The sequence below is a fragment of the Cricetulus griseus genome, chromosome 3, assembly GCF_003668045.3.
Source record: "Cricetulus griseus strain 17A/GY chromosome 3, alternate assembly CriGri-PICRH-1.0, whole genome shotgun sequence".
In the NCBI taxonomy this organism is placed as follows: Eukaryota; Metazoa; Chordata; class Mammalia; order Rodentia; family Cricetidae; genus Cricetulus; species Cricetulus griseus.
In genome coordinates, this window is record NC_048596.1 from 144263392 (window position 1) to 144283151 (window position 19760).

Sequence of the window (19760 nt, forward strand, 5' to 3'; positions counted from 1 at the left end):
TCCCAGATAGAAGATGGCATTTAGGAAGAACTCTAAAAGCCTGCTCATTTAACATCCAAATCTCTTGCTGACCCAGAGAAAGCCCACCTCATCTTCCTGGACCACTAATATCTCCTAGGGCATCTTTCACAGGAGTGGAGAATCCCACAATGTGTTCATGGAATCAAATGTATTTCTTCTTTCCTGTGTCACCTGGAAGTACTTTTTCCCTCCCAGTGCAATTTGCTGCTCCTAATCTCTTAATGATGTACCTAATTTCTTGCCTATTGAGCATTAACTTCCTCTTATATGAGCTTGTTCCTAATTAAAGTCCATAATTTTTCTGCTTGAATTATTTTATCAACTATATTAAATCATGAATGTTATCCATAATTGGAAACACATCTCAGAATCCAGTCTATCTATATTAACAATTGAGGGAGATGATGAAGTCAGTGAGAATCCCATTTATTATAACTTTTGTGTATACTGCTTTGCCTAATTTTTATTCAATAATATTACATGTGAACTTATATTTTTTGTTTTTTGTAAAATTACATTATTGTTTTTGAATAATTTTTAGCAGGATCTGGCTTGAATATTTGATGTTTGGTACAAATATTTGACAAGTTAAATACTCAGACTAAAACACAAAACCATTATGATTTATGAATGCTTTTTTGTAAACAATGAAAGAAACCAATTGCTAATTTATTAAACAGTCATTGTGGCACAGATATTGCTAATCAAGCATTATAGAGAACTGCAATTCCTGAATCCAAGACCTGGAGTTCAAGGCCACCCTTAGCTACATAGAAAGTTTGAAGCCAGTCTACAAGAGACATTGTCTGAAACAGCCAAAGAGAGAAGGAGGGGTTACTAGACATGATATCTCAGGAATTCATTATGTTTTCTTCAGATTTTCTGTCCTGTCATGAATTTTGGTAGAACTTACCTAAAAATAAGTTCCAAATCATAGAAAATGCTGGTATGTCATTCACTATCATCTTTTTTTTTTTGAATCTTTGCTGTGATATAACATTGATTATAGATGTTCCCTTTTATTGTTATACAGTTTTGTTTCTGGTTTATATAGAAACATCCCGAAACTGGTCTCAAACTCTCAATAAGGTTTGCTTGATACCCTGTCCTAAAAGCACCATGCTGTGGTTACATAGAAATACCCATGCTGGCTCATGAGGTAAGGACTTGGTTCCCAGCTGTTAGATCTACTTTGGAAGATGCTAGAAACTTTAAGTTGTGAGTTTGATCAGATCTGAAGCATATCACTGTTGTAATGCCTTTGAATGGCATCTTATCTCTGATTCCTTCCTGTTGCCCTATCTAATTCCTGGCCACCATTACATTAATATCCTCTGCCACTTACTCCATTAATATTGATGTTTTGCCTCATCTTACCTCCAAATTCATGGAAACAAACAAGTTTTGATTGAAAATTTTAGACTCATGAATACAATCATTCTTTTCCTCCTGAAAGCCATTTCATAGCAGTGATGAACTGAGCCAACATGCAGCAAGGCTATTATAGGTTGTGGTGTTTGAACTTGGGTCTCCATATTGTTCACTATGGACTTTACAACCTCCCATCTTCCCAAACCGACAGTTTTCATCTAACTTTATTTAGCCATAATTTTCCCCTTAATTCTTAATGTCCTTATTACTTTCACCATGATAAAAGACAGGAATAGCATGAAAAGTCATTGGGATTTGGGGAAGCTGGCAGGTGATTCTAGAATTAAATCTAAGATGAATGAATGGGCTTCTACTCACTGGGGCTGTAGTGGACTGCCTAGGAACCAGTGGTAACAGAGTTCCATATCTGAAATCTCAGGAACCTGGGAAGGCTTAAGAAACAGTGCCCTGTTGAAGAGATTCAGTTGCCATGGAAGCAAGCAAAAGATGATTACACTGTGACACAGGGAGAAGATGTTTGAGGGCTGAAGGGATGGTTCAGCAGTTAGGATGTTTGTTGTTGTCCCAAAGGAACCTTGTTCCATTCCAAAAATTCATGCAATGGTTTATAACTGCCTTGGATCCCTGGGACCCAACACCCTCTTCTGTACTCTGTTTACATAGACAAAGCTGGCAAACATTCACACAGACACATATGGATAAGCATTTTTTTTATTATTTTGATTTTTGATGTTTATGGGTAATTTATCTGCATGTATTTCTGTGCATCAAATGAATGGAATACACACAGAATCTGGAATAGGATCTCTTGAAACTGTAGTTATAGACAGTTGTTAGGCCCCATGTAGGTGATAGGAATTAAACTCAGGTCCTTGGGAAGATCAATCAGTGCCCTTAATCAGTAAGCCATCTCTCCTGCTCAAAAATACATCTTAAAGAATAAGATATTACAGGGTTAATTTTAAAAGTACACTGAGAATGTCAGAGATGCATTGGGATCTTGGAGGATAGGAGTGTTGCAACCAAAAGAAAAGAAAAAAAAAAACCTAACAAACTTGAAGTGGGCTCACAAGGATAAGGGATTTATCAGGGAGAACTGTTTTCTTCATTAGTGAGGATGGCAGAGAAGGATTCAGATGGACCCTATACTACTAAAGGGTTTAATGGGAAAGCTCAGGTAGAGAGTAACCTTCAGAATTCAGAAAACAGAAATCTTTGCTCAACATTCAAAATGGAATTTAGTGAGGTCTCTCAGAATCTTGGGAAATATCCACAGTCATCTGCTTCTTTACACTGCCATGAGGAAATAATTTGGTTCTGTCCATTTTCAGCTTCTATTGGCATGACTCTCCACCCACTTAGAAGGCTCTCTGCTGTGTACTATCCGGTATCATCCAGTGTGTTGGAGGTCAGTTCTATCAGGGGTTTTATGGATATAGACATTAATGGATCTTCTCAGATCTCCATCAGAAAGTTCATGTTTGCTTAATGATTTACTACCAATTTAGTGAGCATCCACTGTCCAAGGATGAAAGCATTAAGATCATGAACAAGAGATTCAAAATCTTTGTATTTAATTACAACCATGATAAATATCTCAGGAAGTTTTGTGAAGTAGGACAAGCTGTCCAGGCAGACTGAGGTCAGCGATCATTAGTGTAAGAGAAAGAGAGGAGATACAGGGCAGATATTTTTAAAGGAGTAACACTTCTAATGAGAACAGAAAGGAAACTTGCATGAGTTGGGGATAAGCAAGAAGAAAAGTGTCTTCTACACAAAGAATGTCAAAACTTCAGGTAGCAAAATGAATTCAGTCCATTCCCATTAACTTGAAGAAGAAAGGTCTGACTGACAAAGACCCAGAGGAATGCTGCAGTAAGAAAAGTATCTCCTAAGGTGATCCTGTGTCTTTCCCCTGAATGCACTTGTGAAGCCACATTCCAGTTATATCCATTGTAATGATGTGTCCCTGTAGGACCTAGCCCAGTGTGCTCCTTTATCTTTGAATTGTCTCTGAGATGCACTCTGCAGTATCCACACACAGAACTTTGTATTTAAACTTATCTGATTGTCTTGATGACATCTGGTTTTCTGTTCATTCTATCCCCCGAGATGTCTGATTATCTCTCTCATTTAATGTTTTTGCTTTGGCATCTTGTTCACATATCTAATTGCAAATACTAAGTTTTCAACTGATATCGGCTGAACTGTGACTTGTTTGAGTGATATGACTTATCCATAGACAATATATATTTCATTATTGCCTCATTAAATATTTATGAGCACCATCCTAGCATGAGGCATTTTACTGAGCAATTAGCTGCAGAGATGGTTACTAATTGTAGCAATATGTGCATCCTTATGATTTATAAGTGGTAAAGTAGAACACTGCAAATGGGTGATTTCAAGGTAGGAGAGTTAGCCAGGCAAGCTGCTGCCTTGACACTGGAAGACAATATATAAGGACACAGTGTCCATGAACTCCCCTATGAGCATATATCTATCAACAGACAGCAAGTGCCATTGTTCTAGGAATGTGGACTATGTTAGAGAATGGGCAAGTACAAAAGAGATTATATTACGGTTCAAGAAATAACTCAGCAAATTGTCCACATCATATGAGGTGTGTAAAATGTATTGGACCTTGCTAGCACTTACTTCAGAAAACCAAGTGTAAATGTCAAATGCTGGCATGGCGATCCATAAACATTTCAAAGTACCAGACGTGGCATTCTGTTGCCTGTAAGCTACAGATTCTATGACTGAGTTAAGGTTAGAGAGGCAGGAAAGGACAGTACAAAGGGGAAAATATGGGTCCATGAGTTTGCATTACCTTCAGTGAATGGTGTGATCCATGATAACACAGTGTATGGGGCTCAGGCTTCAACTTTGTCTTTTGGGACTGCTCCTTGAAATATGAGGGTAGCAAGGATTCTGCAATCAAGACAAAGGGGCTTTATGATTCCATAAGAGGACTGTGTTGTGTAAGCTCTAAGAATCCTTCTGCAATAGAAAAGGGATTTCAAGCCAGAAGTTGATCTATGTCTGCTTAACCTACTGGCCCCTAGAGAGACATAAAGGTCCTAGAAGATATGGTGGTCCTTAAGAAAATCTGGGTTTTATCCAGCTGAGCTGTGATTGCTCACCCTGACAAGTCACGGGCTAAAACATTGAATCTGGTATCACCAGAACTGTGAATGGATATGAGCCCAAAGACAAATACTATCTCAGGAATTATACTCTTCCTCAATCAGGACTATGTCCACAAAATGGTATTGTGAATTACAGGGAACCTGAAAATGTTCCTGAAATAGGTAGCACAAGAGAACCATCATATGTGAATAACAAGGGCCACCATGTGTATATCTATAAGTGCATTCCTTCAATCATGTTGGTTCACCAAACTCCTCTCCTTCATGACCTCCTTTTGTTCTGGACAATTGTATTTTCTACATCCTGCATTCATTTCTGGTTCTTACTTCAATATATTTCATTTGTTCTATTGAAATATATTTTCCAGCAGCTTCTCCTGATTCATGGTTTTAAACACTTGTTCAAAGAGCATCATGTGTCCTCCACACTCAGGTAGTAGACAGAGAACACCATCTGTCCCCAGATTCAGATGGTAGACAGAAAGCACTAGCTAGCCTCCAGACTCAGGTGTGTAGACAGAGGTGTAGACACTCACACACCCCAGCACATGGGTGTGTGTGTCCATGTCACCTGTGATTGTGTTAAGAATGAAGGTTTTCCTGGAATCTCTTCTCACTGCTATCTATATAATTGAAGTAATGCAGGGCTGGACTCTTGAATGGTACGCACTTGCTGACTTTATTTTCACATTACACAGTCTTCTGCTTTATAAGGAGCTCTGAAGACTTAGCCATCTGTGTGTAAAAGAAAACAGTTGACTCAATCCTTCTGAAAAGTGCTGTCGACAGAAACAAAACCTTGCACTTGCATTTTCTAAGTTGCCTTTTGAAAAGCTGTTAGAAAAATCTTCATGCATTGGTGTTTCCTCTTGGAAACTCACACTACTCCATTTACTAGAATGAAGTCAAGATCACTTTATTGTCTTGTCCTCAGCCAAAGCAAAAATAAAAGTCATTGCTCATCATCAGAAACATCATCCCATTTGGTTTCAAGTCACTATGTAACAGGATCATCTCTGCATGAGAAATCTGTGTTCTGAATGATGTGGAGGTAGCTGCCAAAGGCAGAAAAAAACCAGTGCTGTCAGTGTTATTTATTCCACCCTGTCTTCCAGCTTTATCGTGTCTCTATTTATTTTTTGTGAGTGTGTGGGCATTTTCTCTAATTTTTGTATATTTCCTTATTTTTATTATAATGTTTTTATTCTTTAGAATTTCAAATATGTGTGCTGGAATTAATTTTGGATTCATTCCAATTATTTTTACTATTGATCGTTGTATTGACATAAACCACACAGAGCAAAGTTTGTAAAATGTTTTGTGATCAACATAATTTCTTTTTATTTTTTCATTTTTATCAATGCTGACTATTAATCCCAGGACATTATACCTTTTAGTCACACCAGAACCATGGTTCCTTTCTAAACATCACGTCCTTTATGGGTTTGTTAGTGTTAAGTTCTATGAGTTTACTGCTGGAGAAGCTTATTCAATCTGGAAATTAAATTGGAAAAGATGTAAGACACAGAGGGGCTGTATGGGAGTATGAAGAATTATTTATGAGTATGATCCCAGGATTATTCTAGCTCCAATGAACCTTTTGCTACTTTGAATCCAAAGAGATAGTGTAAATTTTTTTGTCTCGGAACCATATTTTACTCTTGTTAAAACATCAGAATTATCTCTATTTATATCTTATCTATTAAGCGTCCCTTTGAGTAAATATCTGAGATTTTTCTGTACCATTACATGACTACCATTCCATACTTGAAACGCACAATAGACAAGAAAATACAGTGTGCATTTGATCAAGTACTATCAAGAAGAGCTGTTCACCTGTTACCAGTATATTCTGTGTTGACTGAGAAGAATATTACAAAAGGAAATACAGCAAAACCATTGGAAAAATGACTTCAAAATAGTTATTGAGTCATGGTGCTACATAGAGAAAAACAAAAGGAATGTGCTTCCACTTAATGGATTCATTAACTTGGCAACAAACATAAAATTAATTAATTGATCCAAGAGAGAAGAATCAAAATGAGGCTGCTTCCCTGAGTTAAGTATACTTAACAATCTGATGGCTAATCTTCACTGTCAGTCTAACTGGATTTAGAATTATTGGGGAAACACACTTCTCGGCATGTGTATGGGGGTGTTTCCAAAGAGTTACTAAGAAGATAATATCCATCCTGATATAAGCACCACTACCCCATGCCTAGGGACCCTGAACTGAATAAAAAGGAAAACAGGAGAAAATAAGCTGAGCACCAGCATTCCTCCCTCCTTCCCTCCTCTCTTCTTTCCCTCTTCCCTCCCTCCTTCCTGACTTCTGGCAAAATGGTATCAGCTTCCTTATACTCCCACATCATGATTTTCTTATAATGATGGCCTATTTCTCCTAAACCATGAACCAAAATAAATCTTTCCTTAAAAAATGATAATTAAAAGAAATTGAAATGAGAACAGAGCAGAAATTTTGTGTGTTTTTTGGTGCTGGGCGTTAAATAAGGCTTCATCCATGACTGGTACCTACTGTCACTGAGCTATCCCCAACTCCATAAGATTCTCTTATTATTATTTTACTGCTTCCTCTTCTATTGAATCACAATCTCTCTCACAAAAGCTTTCTATGGCTAGCATCCAATTTTATAATGCCATGCCATTTTTAAAACAAGAATATCATATAATTTAGAAATGTTTTAGTCACAGACCACAAAGATATGTATTCACTGTTGATGTGAAAGCAAACACTTGGAATAACAGAATGATAAACTTTTTAAATCTCTAGTTGAAACTTAGTATAAAAAAGGAGTGGAACACTCTCTCAGCATGTTCAAGGGATGTCCCGGGCTTGACCCCTAGTGATGCAAAAACAAACAGACAAATGGAAATTTGTATGTACCCAAATGTCCATTAAATGTTTCAAGTATCCCTTGTATTAGAACACGACTCTTTCCATTTCAACAATTTTCAAGTAAAGATACAGAAGAAAAAATACTTCCAAACTTTGTATAGTTTGACCCTTAGAGGACACAACATGGAGAAGGTACAGTTCTCTATATCATGCTATTGAACTCTGAGGATAACATTCTAAAATAGACACTGATTCATTTGTATTGGTACTTTAGAATACATGCATAGTGTCTCTGTAAAATACCCTAATGGATTCTTGTATATCAGGGTAATATTTTACACAAAGCAGCAGGAAACTGAACACTTTCTTTTGTGGTCTCATATATATATATATATATATATATATATATATATAATATATATATTATCTCAACTTAACATTTTTTAACACATCCAGAAAGTGACTATGGTCCATTTATAAATTAGATGCTCTTAGGGAGCTCTTGGCCCCCAGAATAACCACTGGGAAACCAGCATGGAACTGATCCAGACCCCATAAATGTGGGTGTCTGTGAGGAGACCTTGGAAATATATGGGGCCTCTTGTAGTAGATCAACACTTATTCCTAGTGTAAGAATGGACTTTTGGATCCCATTTCACATAGAGGGATACTCCCTCAGCCTAGACACATGGGGGAGGGCCTAGGCCCTATCTCAAAGGATATGACAGACTCTGAAGACCCCCCCCCCATGGAAGAACTCACTGTCCTTGGGGAGCAGAAATGGTATTGGATAGGAAGGGTGTTAGTGGAGGGGGGTAGGGGAGGAGGAGAGGGAAAGGGAACAGGGATTGACATGTAAAACAATCTTGTTTCTAATTTAAATAAAAAATAAATTAGATGCATAGCTCTTGATTTATTTATTATTTCTGCATTGGAATCCAAATACTGCTGTCATTGGGCTAGACAAACTTTACAGTAGTATAACTTCAATATGATTTATTTTGTGAGCAGACTTCTGAGAGAGGCTCTAAATTCTTAATGTTTCAGTTAAATCTCCCATGGAAATGTCATCAGCAATGGAAGTAGAGATGTGGAAACAGGGGATACTAAGCTGGAGAATTGTCTTCTACAGTCGACTTCAAATAACAACTCATGTGGTATTATCTAGCTCTCAAGCAGAAACTTCTGTGAAGTATCACATCTTCCATCCAGCTCCCACACAGGCAGCTCATACTTTAGGGAAAAGTCCATGTTTAATTGGTACATGTGATTGGTAGAGTCTAAAGTTTTAAACAATGAAATATAAATACATAAAAAAAATAGTGTTCATGTTCTAACACAAGAGCTAGTGAATTACTCTTAAATAGGGTGAAATAGATGGTTTCTATAAATGAAATACAGTACCAATAACTTGACAAGAAAGACAGAAATGCCATATCCTGAACAACAAGAGCCAAGGCCAACCCAGCATGAAACAGCATCACAGCTCATTTGTATCATGGCAAATAACCCTGTTGTGTATTTCAGTGACAAAGGATACCAGTCACATGATCTGTGCTCCCACAGTCCCAGGAATGTAATTGATTGCCCCAACTGTGCAAAGGGGAAACCATGTCCTTACTTTAAACCCTATGTATTTCTATGAGCTTCATGTTATGTTGAATACTTTATTCTCAGAACAGTCGTAAAGCAGGGGCTATTACCATGAACTTTACAGAAGAGGAAACAGAGTGCCTCAATGACTATACAGGCTTTCTGGTGTTCAGTATGGAAGATGAGGACTGAATAGAGACTCAAGTTTGCGGGGCCAGCAGGGCATCAGAGCTCTGTTAACATGCTTTAGCAAATGATGCAATGAACAGCAGGGATGAAAATATGGTGACTCACATTGCAGTCCTAGAATTTATTACTTTCTATTAATTTCCATTGTGTTTACACACACATTCAAAATAAATGCAAATGAGTTGGGATCACTGCACAATGACTTGATAGAAAGGATAGAATTTTTTAATGTAAGGATGAAAATAATTTACAAATTAAAAATTTACAAATTCCTTAGAATTTTCTGTTTATAACTCATGCTTCATATTTCCAGGCTATGGGAAGATGCAAAGACCTATTCCTACGAGAGCACCCACAAACTCTGTCCAGCACAGCCTCTCCAGCAGGCCATACTTTGAACCATTCTCATTGCATTTGATGTGCTCTACGTAAGTCACTCCCTTTAAGGAAGAGCTTTGATTCACATGCCATAACAAACTGAGACAACTCATAAAAAAAAAGCTTGTCTGTTATTCCTGAGCCTGTAATCCTCAAAACTTAAATTCTCCATCGTTTATTTTCTAGACTTGCTCTCAGTGTAAATGTGTGAAGCATCCAAAGGGAATAGTAGATGCTGACAGACAGAAAGATAGCCTGTGAGGAATGGGGTACCATACAGATCACTCTAACACCTGAAGTAAGAGTGTTATGGAATAGGTAAGAGGAAAGCAATTCAGAGGATGTAATGCTTAAAATATGATGTCTGGCTTCAAATCTGCACTGTTTCAAATTACTTCATTAGAATGCGAGTCATACAATATACAGATAAAACTTGTAACATTTAGAACACATGTTGAGAATGTGCACAGTTGTGAGGAAATATGAAAAATATCTATTTCAAATCATGATCATTTAATAAGACTTCAAACGTAAAAGGAAACTAAAATGTTATATGTGAGAGCTATACCATTGAATAGGAAACTTTGAATATAAAACAATCTATCATCTCTTTGCCAAGAGAAGTCATTATGTACATTATTTCTGTGTATTAATCATTTGTATGGAAGAAAAATCAGGTAATGAACAGATAACATTTATCTTATTCACACATTAAAATAATTAAATAATTAATTAATAATCAAACAATTACATATTAAATAAAATAATTAATTAATAATTAAATACATTTCAATTAAGTCTAGCTTAATTTGACTACTTCTATATCAAATAACCACTTTCCCCTTGGAAATTATACTATGAGGTATCCCTCATATAGTAACTCAAAAGCCTTGAGTGCAGGACTTGTAAACAAATCCACTGTGTCTGGTCACAGTTTCACCCATGACAACTCATCAAAATGGCTACCTAAACAAGACCTGAACATTTACAGCACCAATATAAATGCTAACTTGGAATGGGAACATCTCACAGGGCTCCATTCCTAAACAGGGAACTATAGGTAGTTAAGGGCTGAGAGCAGGAGAAACAGTCTTCCCCAGAGAAGAGCCCCTTAGTTGGTTATCCAATATCAATTGGTCAGCTCTGAAATAATGTACTCACAAGTTTATTGTGTTTATATATTTATGCGTATGTATGTACCTATGTATGTATGTATGTATGTATGTATGTATGTATGTATGTGTGAAACAACCACAATTATAGAAAAAGAGGCCAAGAATTTGAGGTATAACAGAAGAAAGATTGGGAAGAGTTGGAGGTCAGAAAAGTAAGGAGGCAAATGATGTAATTATGTTCGAATTAAAAAACATTATTAAAAAGTAAGAAAGAGCTTATTTTACCTCACAATTTATAAGGAAATATGAAATCCCATTCACCACAGAAGGGAAATACGATGGCTGGGTCCATATGAAGCAGAGAGAGATAAAAGGGGGTGTTTAGGTTCTAAAATCTTTTTTATTTATTCCATGGAATGGTATGACCCACATACAGAACCAGCCTTCCCTCCTTATAAAAGTCACTGGAAATACCTTCACAGACATACCTAGACCTGTGACTCCCAGGTGATTCTAAAGTCTAGAGAAGGTTTCAGTGAGGACAAGCTGTCATATGAAGACCCTCTGGGGCACTGAGAATGTAGAGTGGCACAAAGTGGAGACTGGGGAGAAGAAATGGGGGTTTTGGGTACAGCCAATGAACTGTCATCAGTACTAAGAACCTCTGTCAAGAAAATAAGAAATGAAAAGAAAACCTGGAATAATGTTACCATGTCACAAATAAAGAAAATTAAATAGCTCCAGATTTTAATATCAAATAATGCTCAAAATCTAATTCTTAAATACCCAAGTCTGTTTTTTTTTTAAGTCTCCAACAGCTCTGGAGTGTGCCAAACAAAACACTCATGGCTAAGGTCTCCTTGGCGAAGCCAAGGAAGTACTAGCTCCCTGCACAGGCTGAGTGGAAGGTTGTGCTGTTGACCAGGCAGCACACAGAGTCTTAGTAAAGACTCTGGCAGAGTTTTTGCTGTTCACAGAATTATGTTTATATTTCCTTAATATTTGTTACCTTGAACTTCCTGCTACAAAATGTGGACAATTCAGAGACAAGGTGGAAACCAACAAGAATCCTGAGAGCACAGCATACTGAAAGAGTGGAGAGTGGGAGGTCGCTGTGTCTAAGAAAGAAGGTGATTGGATCCCCCTTCTACTGTTCCCTTGAAGCCTTCATTTTCTTTGGACAGACTTTTCTGTGTTAAAAACAGTGACAATCTCAACTAGACAATTAAATAATAAATATGACAATCAAATACAATTTTGTCATATATACTATTTGTACTATTTCACATATATTACTGACCTAAACACATAAAGAGAAATGTAGTGAGGAAGACCGAGATCTGTTACTGGAAATTCATGCACATTTAAGGAAAAAGAACAGTGTTAAAAATTCCATAACAGGTCTAATATAGAAACAAATGTTCAAAAAGTAAAAAGGTTAAAGTCCAAATACAGCTTGTCTCAAAAGGATTTTCAAGTGATATGTCTGTATAAGTCTCTACATAGAACCTTCCAAATAGGAGGCAAAGACTAGCAATACAATATTTTACTTAGAAGTTTATGAGTGAAATTATGTTCCTACTAATCTTAAAATTTTGTGATCCTGTCCCAAATGACTTGACAGATTTTAATGATCCTTCATGGAAGGCCTTACCTTCCCTGGGGAGTGGATAGGGGATGGCATGGGGGGGTCGATGGGGAGTATGGGAGGGAGAGAGAACTGGGATTGATATGTAAAAAAGACTGTTTCTAATTTAAATAAAATTTATATTAATAAATGGGACCTCCTGAAACTGAGAAGTTTCTGTAAGGCAAAGGACATAGTCAGCAATACAAAACTGCAGCCCATAGAATGGGAAAAGATCTTTACAAACCCCACATCTGACAGAGGGCTGATTTCGAAAATATACAAGGAACTCAAGAAGCTAGTCACCAAAACACCAAACAATCCAATTAAAAATTGGGGTGCAGAACTCAATAGACAATTCTCAATAGAGGAGACTAAAATGGCTGAAAGACACATAAGAAAGTGCTCAGCATTCTTAGCCATCAGGCAAACGCAACTTAAAACAACTCTGTGATATCATCTCACACCATCAAGAATAGCTAAAATCAAAAACACCAACAATAGTGTATGCTGGAGAGGATGTGGAGAAAGAGAAACTCTCCTCCATTGCTGGTGGGAGTGCAAACTTGTAAGACCACTTTGGAAATCAGTATGGTGGTTTCTCAGGAAAATGGGAATCAGTCTACCTCAAAATTCAGCAATTCCTCTCTTGGGCATATACCCAAATAATGCACATTCATACAACAAGAACATATGTTCACAGCAGCATTGTTTGTGATAGCCAGAACCTGAAAGTAACCTAGATGCCCCTCAACTGAAGAATGAATAGAGAAAATGTGGTACATTTATACAATGGAGTGCTACTCATCAGGAAAAAAAATAGAATCTTGAAATTTGCAGGAAAATGGATGGAACTAGTAGAAACCATCCTGAGTGAGGTAACCCGGTCACAAAAAGACAAACATGGTATGTACTCACTCATATATGGAGTTTAGACCTAGAGCAAAGTATCAGCCTACAAGCCACATTGGCTTAGGAGCAAGGAAACAAGGAGCACCCCAAGAGAAGAACACAGGGTTCCCTGAAGAATGGGAAGGGGAAAGGGATAAGAACCCATGAGCAAATTGGGAGCACAGTGGGGAGAGAAGAAGGAGGTGGGAATGGGAGAGGGAAGAAGGGGGGAGGAAGAACAGGAGGACTGAGACAGGGGAGGAATAGAGGAGGGCAAGAAAGGAAATGCCTTGATAGAAGGAGGCAATACAGGTTTGGAGAGAGGTCTGGCACAGGGGAAATATTAGAGGATCCACAGGGATGACCTCAACTAAGAATCTAGGCAGTAGTGGAGAGGTTGCCTTTGATGCCCTTCCCCTATATTGAGATTAATGACTACCTTGGTTACCATTCCTAGAGCACTCACCTAGCAGCTGAATAAAGCAGAAACAGGCACCCATAGCTAAACACTGAGCCATATTCCTGGAATCCAGTTGCAGAGAGGGAGGAGGGATGAGCAAAGGAGTGAAGACTGTGCTGGAGAAATCCACAGAAACAGTTGACCTGACCTAATGATAGCACAGAGACCTGGTCCTAAAGCTGCCAAAAGGAGCATTGGACCTAACCAAGCCCTTTGAATATGGGTGCCAGTTAGGAGGCCAAGGCAGACTATGGGACTTGTAACTCTGGAGACAGTGTTTATTCCTAGAGCACAAATGGACTTTGGGAGCCCATTCCCTATGGAAGGGTACTATTGTAGCCCATATGAGGGAAGGAGGGCTTGAGCCATTCCCCAAATGAGGTGAAGGATTTTGATGATCCCCTATGGAGGGCTTCACTATCCCTGGGGAGTGGGTTGGGGGTGGGTTGGGGGAGCATGGAAGGATGGGAGGATGAGGGAATGGGGGGATTGATATGTAAATAACAGTGCTTCTAAAATAAATAAAAATGTTAAAAATATAAATAAATTTGTGAACCTAGGTTTGGTAAGTTTGTGTGAATGTTTCCTATGTAATATTTCAAAACTGTCTTGGTGGAACCTTAATAGTTATTTATATAAGTTTAAAATGGCTACTGAATATTCATTTCAAAACCATCAAACTTTCATAAATATCTCTGTATGTCTACCAGCTTCTTCCAGACAAATTTCTTTCATGTTTTGTGTATTCTATCATATATCAGCATAGTTATATGTCTATGGATTTTCTACTTTGAAGATTAATAACCCACATGACAAGCTAACAAATGGAAGCACTTCCAGAATGATCTCTTTGGGCAAACTTTCCATAGCCTGGATTATAACTGAAGTTGAAAAATGTGTTTTAAGTCATTGTGGTGTGTGTTCAAGACAGGACAGAGAAATAAAGGAAATATTTTTGACCAGTATATAAAAAGAGTTAGAAGGGAATCAAAATTCAACCCAATATGCTGAGCACATTGGCTAGTTAATGTGGAGGTTGCACTAAAAACCTTTTTTGATCTAGCAGAAGATACATACATACATACATACATACATACATACATACATACATACATACGCATGCTAGTAAGGTAGCTGAATCAGGAGGTTTTCTTTTTTTTGGCTTTCTTATTTTTTTTAATTTATTTATTAGTTCTAGTTAGGGAACAAGCTTGTTTCACATGTAAGTCCCTTCTTCCTCTACCTCCCCTCACCGCATCCCTCCTCCCCCACTCCCAGCCTACCCCCCACCCCATTCACCCACCACTTCCCAGGCAGGGTAGGACCCTCAACAGGGGCTCTGCAAAGTCCACCAAATCTTCCTGTGCTGGTCCTGGCCCTTCACCATGTGTCCAGGGCCAGAGTGTAACCCTTCACATGGGATGGGCTCTCAAAGTCTCTTCTTGCACCAAGGAAAAATACTAATCCACCACCAGAGGCTCCCGGGAGTGCAGAGGCCTCCTTATTGACATTCATGTTCAGGGGTTTGGATCAGTCTTGTACTGTCCTCCCTGACAGCATCTGGGGTCGATGTGCTCTCCCTTGTTCAGGCCAACTGTTCCTGTGGGTTTCTCCAACCTGATACAGACCCTTTCACTCTTCAATCCTCCCTCTCTTCAACTAAATTCCAGACAGACATCCTGTGGATGTCTGTCTCTGCTTCCATCAGCCACTGGATGAGGGCTCTAGGATGGCATAAAGAGAAGTCATCAATCTCATTTTAGGGGAAGGGCTTTTAGGCAATCCACTCCACAATTGCCTGGATTGTCAGATTGTGTCATCCTTGGAGGTCTCTGGAGATTTCCCTGGTTCCAGATCTCTTATTGGACTTATAGTGGTTCGCTCTGATATGGTGTTACTCATCCTGCTCTCTCTCCTCTATTCTTCCCCCAACTCAATATTTCTCCCCCTCCATTTCCTCTCCTCTACACCTCTTTTCTTGGTCTTATTGTAGCATCTCCCTCCTCCCTACCCTCATTCTCCCAATTAGTTGAGGAGTTCATGCCATTTCCATTCCTGGGGACCGTTTATCCCTTAGAGTCCTTCATGTTTCCTAGTTTCTTTGGTGAAGAGAATTATAGGCTGGTAATACTTTGCTCTATGTCTAAAATTCATATATGAGTGAGTACATACCATGTTTGTCTTTTTGTGACTGGGTTACCTCACTCAGGATGGTTTCTTCTTGTTCCATCCATTTGCCTGCAAATTTCAAGATTCCATTGCTTTATGCTGCTGAGTAGTACTCCATTGTATAAATACACCACATTTTCTCTTTCCATTCTTCAGTTGAGGGGCATCTAGGTTGACTCCAGGTTCTGGCTATTACAAACAATGCTGCTCTGAACATGGTTGAACATATGTCCTTGTTGTATGAACATGCACTATTTGGCTATATACCCAAGAGAGGAATGGCTGGATCTTGAGGTAGACTGATTCCCATTTTTCTGAGCAACCGCCATACTGATTTCCAGAGTGGTCTTACAAGTTCGAACTCCCACCAGCAATGGAGGAGTGTTCCTTTTTCTACACATCCTCTCCAGCATAGATTGTCATTGGTATTTTTGATTTTAGCCATTGTGACAGGTGTGAGGTGTTATCTCATAGTTGTTTTGAGTTGCATTTCTCTGATGGTCAATGATTTTGAGCACTTTCAAAAGTGTCTTTCAGCCATTTCAGATTCCTCTGTTGAGAATTCTCTATTTAGTTCTACACCCCACTTTTTAATTTCATTGTTTGGTGTTTTGGTGGCTAGCTTCTTGAGCTCTTTATATATTTTGGAAATCAGTCCTCTCTCAGATGTGGAATCAGTGAAGATCTTTTCCCATTCTGTGGGTGGTCGTTTTGTCCTACTGACTGTTTCCTTTGCTTTACAGAAGCTTCTCAGTTTAAGGAGGTCCCATTTATTAATTTCAGACCTCAATGTCTGTGCTACTGGAATTGGTCAGGAATAGGTTTCCTGTGCCAATTTGTTCAAGGTTAACTCCCACTTTCTCTTCTAGAAGTTTCAGTGTGGCTGGATTTATGCTGAGATCTTTGATCCATTTGCACTTAAGTTTTGTGCATGGTGACAGGTATGGATCTATCTGTAACCTTCTGCATGTCCCAATAGAATTGTGCCAGCACCATTTGTTGAAGATGTTTTCTTTTTTCCATTGTATAGTTTAGCACCATTGTCAAAAATAAGGTGTTCATAGGTGCGTGGGTTAATATCAAGGTTTTCAATTCGATTCCATTGGTCTATCTGTCTATTTTTGTGCCAATACCAAGCTGTTTTCAGAACTATGGCTCTATATTAGAGTTTGAAGTCAGGGATGGTGATGCCTCCAGAAGATCCTTCATTGTAAAGAGTTGTTTTGGCTATGCTGGGTTTTTTATTTTTCCATATAAGTTGAGTATTGTTCATTCAATGTCTGTGAAAAACTTGTTGGGGTTTTGATGGGGATTGTGTTGAATCTGTAGATTGCTTTTGGCAAGATTTCCATTTTTACTATATTAATTCTATCTATCCAAGATTATGGGAGATCTTTCCATTTTCTGGTATCTTCTTTAATTTCTTTCTTTAAAGTCTCAAAGTTCTTATTGTACAGGTCATTCACTTTTTTGGCTAGTATTAACCCATGATATTTTATGTTACTTGTGGATATTGTGAAAGGTGATGTTTCCCTCATTTCTTTCTCATTGGATTTATCATCTGTATATAGTAGGACTACTGATTTTTTTGAGTTAATTTTGTATCCTGCTACCTTGCTGAAGGTGCTTATCAGCTGTAGGAGTTCCCTGGTAGAGTTTTTTTGGGTCACTGATGAAGACTATCTTGTCATCTGCAAATAGTGAATGTTTGACTTCTTCCTTTCCAATATGTATCCCTTTGATCACCTTTTCTTGTCTTATTGCTTTAGCTAGAACTTCAGGTACAATATTGAAGAGACATGGAGAGAGTGGACAGCCTTGTCTTGTTCCTGATTTTAGAGGAATCACTTTGAGTTTCTCTCCATTTAGTTTGATGTTGGCTATTGGTTTGGTGTATATTTCTTTTATCATGTTTAGATATGTTCCTGTTAATTCTGTTCTCTCCGAGATCTTTATCATGAAGGGATTTTGGATTTTGTCAAAGGCTTTCTCAGTGTCTAGTGAGATGATCATGTAGTTTTTCTTTTTCAGTTTGTTTATATGGTGGATTACATTGATGGATTTTTGTATGTTGAACCATCCTTGCATCCCTGGGATGAAGCCTACTTGATCATGGTGGATTATTTTTCTGATATGCACTTGGATTCGGGTCACCAACATTTTATTGAGTATTTTAGGATCGATGTTCATGAGGGATATTGGTCTGTAGTTTTCTTTCTTAGTCATCTTTTTGTGGCTTGGGTATCAAAGTGATTGTAGCCTCTTAGAAAGAGTTTGGTAATATCCCATCTGCTTCTATTGTGTGGAACAGTTTGAGGAGTACTGGAATTAGCTCTTGTTTGAATTTCTGGTAGAATTCTGCAGTGAAGCCATCTGGCCCTGGACTCTTTTTGGTTGGGAGTCTTTTGATGACAGCTTCTATTTCATTAGGTGTTATAGGTCGATTTAAACTGTTTATCTGATATTGATTTAATTTTGGTAAGTGATATTTATCCAGAAAGCTGTCCATTTCCTTTAGATTTTTCCAGTTTTGTGGAGTACAGCTTTTCAAAGTATGACATGAAGATTCTCTGGATTTTCTCAATGTTGGTTGTTATATCCCCCTTTTCATTTCTGATTGTGTTAATTAGCAGGCTCTCTCTCTGCCTTTTGGTTAGTTTGGCTAGAGGTTTGTCTATCTTATTGATCTTCTCAAAGAACCAACTCTTTGTTTCATGGATTCTTTGTACTGTTTTCCTAGTTTCTATTTTGTTGATTTCGGCTCTCAGGTTGATTATTTCCTGGCGTCTACTCCTCCTTGGTGTGCTTGCTTCTTTTTTGCTCTAAAGCTTTCAGTTGTTCTGTCAATTCTCTAATGTGACTCTCCTCCAGTTTCTTCATGTGGGCACTTAGTGCTATGAACTTCCCTCTTAGCACTGCTTTCAGAGTGTCCCATAAATTTTGGTATGTTATGTATACATTCTCATTAAATTCTAGGAAGTCTTTAAATTATTTTTTTATTTCTTCCTCAACCCAAGAATGGTGCAATTGGTTGTTATTCATTTTCCATGTGAGTGTATTTTTCTGCAATTCATATTGCTGTTTAATGCTAGCTTTAATGCATGGTGGTCTGATAAGATACAGGGGGTTATTTCAATTCTTTTGTAACTGTGGAGGTTTACTTTGCTGCCAACTATGTGGTGAATCTTTAGAAGATTCCATGTGGCAGCGGTGGGAAGAATGTATATTCTTCTGTGTTTGGATGGAATGTTCTATAGATATCTGTTAAACCCAGTTGGGTCATAACTTCTGTCAGATCCTTTGTTTCTTTGTTAAGATTCCGTCTGTCGGTCCTGTCTAGTGGTGTAAGGGGGGTGTTGAAGTCTCCTACTATAAGTGTGTGTGGTTTTTATGTGTGGTTTGGGCTTTAGTAATGTTTCTTTTACAAATGTGGGTGCCTTCGTATTTGGGGCAGAAAGGTTCAGGATTGAGACTTCATCTTGAGGGACTTTTCCTGTGATGAGTATGCAATGCCCTTCTTCATCTCTCTCATTGATTTTAGTTTAAAGTCTAATTTGTTAGATATTAGAATTGCTACACCAGCTTGTTTCTTGAGCCCATTTGATTGGAAATTTTTTTCCCATCCTTTTACTCTGAGGTATCGCCTGTCTTTGAAATTGAGGTGTGTTTCTTGTAAATAGCAGAAGGATGGGTTCTCTCCTCATATCCATTCTGTTAGCCTATATCTTTTTATGGGTAAGTTAAGACCATTGACATTTGGGGATATTAATGTCCATTGTTCATTGGTTCTTCTTTGTTTTGGATTTATTGTTGGTGATGTCATTGTGTGTGGATTTCACCCTTCTGTTTCTTTTTGTGTTTGGTAAAATTAGATTATCTATTGCCAGTGTTTTTGTGGGTGTAGTTATGTTCGTTG

At 38.1% G+C, this 19760-nt stretch overlaps 1 long non-coding RNA gene across 32 annotated transcripts in view; it reads left to right on the forward strand.

Moving 5' to 3' along the window:
* The window catches only part of LOC103161473, an 82844-nt gene extending 70897 nt beyond the window's left edge, over positions 1-11947 (forward strand). For 29 of the 32 annotated variants that reach the window (XR_003483156.2, XR_004769205.1, XR_004769193.1 and 26 more), the window contains one exon: positions 9518-11947. This is a non-coding gene — a long non-coding RNA (uncharacterized LOC103161473). Of the gene's footprint in view, positions 1-6; positions 324-9517 lie in introns of those variants that run through there. The other 3 variants (XR_004769195.1, XR_004769194.1, XR_004769197.1) reach the window with 3 other exon arrangements.
* The last annotated feature ends 7813 nt before the right edge of the window (positions 11948-19760 follow it).